Raw genomic sequence first — 7,508 nt, 5'->3', positions numbered from 1 at the left:
AACTCCAATATAAAATAACTCTCTGGGCAAAAATTAAAATAGAGCTGAACGGTAAAAATGCAAAGATTTCGCAATTGTCCACTCAACTGTAGGAACTACAAGTTACGCAAAGTGCTGAAGGCTGCTAAAGAGTTTGAGCTGATAGCTCAAAAGATCGAGCGAGATTCTCTTCATTTGGATTTAGCAAATGCCTGACTTGAAGTAACAACTGCTCGAGAAGAATTAGCGACCTATTAGGCAACGGAGGATGAGAGGATTGAGTCGAGGAAAAAAAATCCTTTTTCAGACATGTGAATTTAATGCACCTATCGCCCACTCTCTTGCCAAAGCACTCCTATTCGGAGCGGAGGGTGTTGTGGAGTAACTAAAAGAAGGTGACTACCGTCGGGCTTCTAATGTGGACTTCTAATCTCCCTGCCACTTTCCTTGATACAAAAGGATAACCCAGAGTGATCCGTCGGGCTTATTTCCAAATCTATTATAATTTACCTTGTTTTTCCTTTGTTGTTTTTAGTTAATGAACTAGATGTGTGTATCTACCATAAATATAGCTTGACTTTCCTTTAGATGTTTTTACGATAAAATTTATGTGTATACTAAAGATAACGTAAGTTCACCCAAGCAAAACTCAGATGGGATGAAAGGAGAATTTAATCAGGGGAAGAACAACCATCTTAGATCCTCTTTGGAGTAGAATTTGTCCGACCCTTAAGGTTAAATGGATTATAATGTATAAAGTGTCTCTAACTAAGTAGAACAACTCTTGTGACCGATCGGGCTTAAGTTCACTTGAGTTTACCTCCACTCAAGTTTAAATTTTAAGATAAGACAGACTATAACAAACATTACCTATTCAGGTAGAGGTGTTTACGATCGATCAGAATGAAACCCGGTTGATACTAACCTTGCCCGAAGTTTAAAATTAATTCCACCCGATTCTGACCAAGCTGCTCAGCTCATTATCCTCCCGAGCGAGCCATAAAAACTTGCACGAGCTTAGGGCAAGCTGTGCTTTAAAAGAGATTATACCAAAAAAACCAAGTTTGCCTCGATAAAAGCACTAATGCTTTGAGATGACTGCCTATCAAATCAGTTACTGCGGTAGGTTTTTCATTAGTGCCACATGTGTATTCATCATTATGAGTATATGCCTTTCCCTATACCCACCATTTTGTCTTAATCATCTAATGGTTCAAAATGCAACCTGCCTTTTGTAACGCCCACCCCTCCACTACTACCTTAGGAAGGACGGGGTTACTTACAACATACATACATGCATGCATAAATATAAATTATGGCAGCAGAAGTATAAAAAATAACACACTAACTAAAAACTAAACTACTGATCATATTATCATAAAAGCATATTAATAAAACATGGCATGTGAGCTATAAAATCATGTAACATCATAAACGTGTCAACATGCTAGTGCATATAACTTGATTCAATATTTACTACTTGCAACATGATCATCTTACTAAAGCATAAAGCATGAAACATAAGTTCACATCAAGTATAAACCATCCAAAAGTATCTAGTAGGAAGAATAGTTCATAAGCAAAACTTAAAGAATGAATAAGTCTTGAAATATAAAATAGATCTTCTTTCCACCATGTCACTTCCACACACATCTTTGCTTTTCCTGCTGCTACCTCAGTTTAGCCACTCTTTACCCTTTTCTGCAGTACAAGGAAAAGTAAACTATAAGCACATAGGCTTAGTAAGTTCCTTTCCTACTCACAAAAACAACCACAAATCGTGAATCAAACATAAAGTGGTGACATGTTCTTTTAACCAACATCTAGATATAACAACTTGCATGCTATCATAAAGTAGTGTCATACTCATTTAAGTAAATCATACCATAGCATGTGAGAATATAAACATAAAGTAGTAGCATGATCATTTAAGCATCATAGACATATCTTCAAGATCATCTTACTATAGCATACAGGAAATCATATAGCATGAACATATAGATGCAAGATGTTCTTTTGAAAACATGAATCATGAAATGAGTATATGCCAAATGTCCTTTGAAAACATATATTAAATAAATACTTAAACATAATCTCAACATGAGGGCCAGACTTTGTACCACATACATACATGAATGCGCGCATCCTAAGTAGATCCAAGGTAGCTAATCTTGAACCTACTAGGAACTAGGTCCGTTTCATTGACCATCGACCTAGGGGCAACTTAGGAGCCCATCCCTTTTACTAGGTCCGTTTCATAGACCATCGACCTAGGGGCAACTTAGGATCCCATCCCTGGTACAAGCCATACAAAAGTAAAATAGCATACATGTTTCTTGTCATAGCATAGCATATCATGTTTCTTGTCATATCATAGCATATCATGTTTCTTGTCATATCATGGAGAGTGCTCTTAGTCCCAACTTAAGGGAAGCATCTCTTAGGCTATCATGAAGAGTGCTCTTAATCCCAACATAAGGGAAGCATCTCTTAGGCCTTTCATCTTACATAAGTCTTGCATAAACATAACATGATGTGATAAAGTGCACATGACATATAACATATCATAGGAATCATAACATGATGGCATGGAGTGCACATAACATAAACCCTAGCTTTCTTAGTTTGGCCGAAACTTACAAGCCATGGTTCTAGGTTTTTTTTAAGCAACATAAAACATGAAAACTTCACACTAACATCCTATAGTGGTTATGCATCATAAGGAATCATAATCAAGCATAGTTAGGTTTCTAATTTTCTCTAGTTCCTTTTTATCTCTTCTTGGCCGAAACCCTAAGAGTATGGTTCTAGTTTCTAAGCAATATAAAGCATGAAAAACTTTAAACTAACAACATATAATGGGTTACACATCACAAGGAGTCATAGCAAGCATAGTTAGGTTTCTAAATTTCCCTTAATCCTTTTTATTCTTTGTGGCCGAAACATATAGGCATGAAATCATGGATTTTTCAACAACATAAAAACATGTAAATCACTAACATAAGTTCTCATGGTAACTACATAACATTTGAGACCAGAGGAACCCTAGGTAGCTTCTTGACCTAATCTTTCTTGTTGTGGCCGAAACATGTAGGCATTAAATCATGGATTTTTCAACAACATAAAAACATGTAAATCACTAACATAAGTTCTCAAGGTACTAACATAACATATGAGGCCTTAGAAACCCTAGGTAGCTTCTTGACCTAACTTTTCTTGTTGTGGACGAAACATGTAGGCATGAAATCATGGATTTTTCAACAACATAAAAACATGTAAATCACTAACATAAGTTCTCAAGGTACTAACATAACATATGAGGCCTTAGAAACCCTAGGTAGCTTCTTGACCTAACTTTTCTTGTTGTGCCAAAACATGTAGGCATGAAATCATGGATTTTTCAACAACATAAAAACATGTAAATAACTAACATAAGTTCTCATGGTAACTACATAACATTTGAGACCTTAGGAACCCTAGGTAGCTTCTTGACCTAATCTTTCTTGTTGTGGCCGAAACATGTAGGCATGAAATCATGGATTTTTCAACAACATAAAAACATGTAAATCACTAACATAAGTTCTCAAGGTACTAACATAACATATGAGACCTTAGGAACCCTAGGTAACTTCTTGACCTAATCTTTCTTGTCATGGCCGAACCTAACCATAGGAAGCATGAAAACAACTACTTGTACTGCAGCCGAGGGGATACTTACTTCCTTTCACTTGGTCCTAAGGAAAATTGCCCTTGCTTTTGTGAAGTTTGCCTAGGAAGGAGGCCTTAGCTTGACTTCGGCAATGAGGAAGGAGAGCACTTTGGTTTTCGGTGGAGAGAAGGAGGGAGGAAGAAGAGGGAAGAAAAAATGGAGTTCTCTTTCCCTTTCTCTTATTTATGCTAAATGAAAGAAGAAGGCAAACTCCACTTTTCATTGAAAGAAGAAGAAGAAAACTCAAGCTTTTCTTTCTAAGTGGAGGAAGCCTTTCCTTACCTTTAACTACCATGTCCCCTTCCCTTCTAATAGCACACCCCTACTGGGGCTACTGGTTATCACATACATGCATCTAACAAGATGTCTAAGGTTCAAACCTTGGTCATACCTCTTTTTGGTTCTATTTTTTTCTTTTATTTTGGAAAAATCCATATAAGGCCTATTCTAATTCATGTAACAATTCATAAGAAATTATTAGGGATCCTATGGGTGTTATAGTCCCCCATACCTCATAAAAGTTCGCCCTCGAACTTAAATAACTTCGGGTACTTTTGTTTCATATCGTCTCATAACTAGGGTGGCTCAGGACTTCCTGTTAAGTGCATCGACCACTTTGTTCGCCTTTCCGTGATGGTAGAAAATCTCGCAGTCATAGTCCTTGACTAGTTCGAGCCATCTATGTTGTCTCATGTTTAGGTCCTTCTGTGTGAAGAAATACTTCAGACTCTGGTGGTCTGTATAAATCCTACACTGGGATCCATATAGATAATGCCTCCATATCTTGAGAGCAAAGACCACAACTGCTAGCTCTAGATCATGAGTGGGACAGTTCCTTTCATGTTCCTTGAGTTTCCTAGAGGCATAGGCAATGACCTTGCCGTTATGCAAGAGTACAGCTCCAAGTCCAAATCTGGAAGCGTCACTGTACATATCGAAATTTTCATTACTTTTCGGAAGAGTGAGGATTGGAGCACTCGTCAATCTCCTTTTCAACTTTATGAAACTCTTCTTGCAGTCATCTGTCCATTCATACTTCTTGTTCTTCCTGGTGAGAGCGGTCATAGGAGCTGCAATTCTAAAGAAGCCCTCTATAAACTTTCTGTAGTAGCCTGCTAGCCCAAGAAAACTTCTGATCTCACTGGCATTCTTTGGCCTGTTCCAGTTACTCACAGCTTCATTCTTTATTGGGTCTACCATTACTCCTTCCTTGGAGATAATATGACCCAAAAATGATACTCGGTCGAGCCAGAACTCGCATTTGGAGAATTTCGCATACAATTGCTTCTCCCGAAGAACCTGCAATACTATGTTCAGGTGTTCGGCATGCTCTTCTTGAGTTCTCGAATAGATGAGGATATCGTCGATGAAGACGATCACAAATTTGTTGAGAAACGCCGAGAATACTCGATTCATCAGATCCATAAATAGAGCAGGAGTATTCGTCACTCCGAAGGGCATAACTACGAACTCATAGTGTCCATATCTTGTTCGGAAAGCTGTCTTCGGTATATCATCTTGTTTCACTTTGACTTGATGATAGAGATACCTCAGTTCAATCTTAGAGAAGATAGTGGCACCCTTCAACTGGTCAAACAGGTCGTCTATCCATGGTAGAGGGTACCTATTCTTGATCGTCACCTTATTTAGTGCTCAGTAGTCTATGTACATTCGCATAGGTCCATCTTTCTTCTTCACAAATAGTACCGGAGCTCCCCATGGAGAGTGACTAGGGCAGATAAGTCCCTTGTCGAGTAACTCCTGTAGTTGTTCCTGAAGTTCCTTCAATTCAGCTGGCGCCATACGGTAAGGTGCTTTAGAGATCGGTTTAGTACCAGGAATTAATTCGATCTAAAATTTGATTTCTCTATTAGGGGCTAACCCTGGTAGATCATCAGGGAATACCTCTAGATAGTTGCATACCACTCTGACATCTTCCAGCTTCGAGTCCTTTGCTTGACTTGTATCGACCACGTGTGCTAGAAACCCAGTGCATCCACTGCCTAACATCTTCTGTACCTTTAAGGCTGATAAGAATTTCTTAGTTTCCTTCTTTGGCTCTCCGATAAATTTAAACGTCGGTTCTGCTTCTGGCCAGAAAACCACTTTTCTCTTACGACACTCTATCGAAGCACCGTACTTGCTCAGGAAATCCATGCCCAATATAAGGTCAAAATCCTGCATGTCGAGCACTATCAGATCGCAATAGAGTTCTCTGTCTGCGATTCTGATGGGTGCGGCTCGCAGCATATGAGTAGACGGCATCACTTCTCCCGAGGGTAGGGTCGTTAAAAACTTGCAATCTAAAGCTTGTGGTAGCATGTCTATCTTCATTGTGAAAGGTGTAGAGACGAACGAGTGCGTCACCCCAGTATCAAATAATACAGTAGCATGCTGACTAAAAATAAATATCTGACCTGTGATAACCATAGAGTCATTCGCCACATCTTCCTTGGTGAGGAAGAAGATCCTGCCATTCGTCGTAACTGGCGAGGCTTCCAATCTCCCTTGGCTTATCGAAGTCCCTTCTATAGTAGTCTGCATCTGATGTAGCTGTGGGGGAGCACCTCGGTTCTGGACATACTGCTGAGGAGGTGTCTGAACCTGAGTAGGGCAGTTCCTAGCCATATGTCCTTCCAATCCACAGTTGTAGCACCTATTTGTGCCTATACGACATATCCCTGGATGCTTCTTCCCACACGTGGTACACTGAGGGAACATGGGTTGCTTGCCCACTGGACCACCCTTAGAGTCATTCCATTTCTTTCTCTTGCCACTGTGGTTTCCTTTCCAGTTGGCTCTGGTGCTTTGAGATTTCTGTCCTCCCGACTGGGCTTGGCTTTTGCCCTCATTCAGCGCCTTCAAGTAGTGTTCGGTGATCAGGGCATTACTGATTAGCTCTTCTGCAGTCTGCGGTCTATTAACTCCACCGGCCACGTTCAGAGCTATCTCGGGTCTGAGCATCTTCAGCATGAGTCTGACCCTTTCTCTTTCTATACTGATCATCTATGGGCATAGGCGCGCTAGTCGGTTGAATCTCTTCACAGTTTCATTAACTGATAGGTCACCTTGCCGGAACTCGGTGAACTCGTCGTAGTGCTTGTTCGTCACATGCATGTGGAAGAATTCTTTGAAAAATTCAGTTTCGAAGTCCGCCCATCTCATTTGATTTACTTGTCTCTTTGCTTTGACTCTGTCCCACCACATTCTGGCATCTCCCGTAAGACAGAATGATGCACACTTGACTTTCTCATGTTCAGGCCAGTCCAATAGCTCTACTATGCTCTCCATCGTCTTAAACCAGGCTTGATCGTCCCATGGTTCGCAGTTACCAGAGAAATTCTTTGGCTTCAGCCTCTGCCACTGAATTAGATATGCCTTTTGTCAAACCATTGGGGCTGGGCCTACCGATGGTACAGGTGCAGCTGTAGGTACGACTGGCATCACATTCTGGTTCCCTGGTGGGGTAGCAGGGTTCCCCTGCTGATTCATCAGAGTATTAATCACTTGTTGCTATTCTGTGACCTGACGCTAAAGTTCAATGACTACAAGCATCAGATCAGGTGGGGGGACCATCTCATCAGCTTTGGTATTACGTCTTCTAGCCATGCTTATCTTCATAAATGACAACAAGGCTAGCATAAGTTATCATTATTCCTAACCAGGTTAGCATAAGTTATCATCATTCCTAACAAGGCTTCGCATAGGTTATCATCATTCCTACCCTACCATCATGCATACTTAGACTAAAACTGTGACTTATCATAATTAAAGGAATAGAGTAGGCATAAAGATGGCATAGAAATTCTTACTTGGAGCA

Source organism: Zingiber officinale, chromosome 5B (genome assembly GCF_018446385.1).
Source record: "Zingiber officinale cultivar Zhangliang chromosome 5B, Zo_v1.1, whole genome shotgun sequence".
NCBI lineage: Eukaryota > Viridiplantae > Streptophyta > Magnoliopsida > Zingiberales > Zingiberaceae > Zingiber > Zingiber officinale.
Note: the sequence above shows the minus strand (reverse complement) of the source record.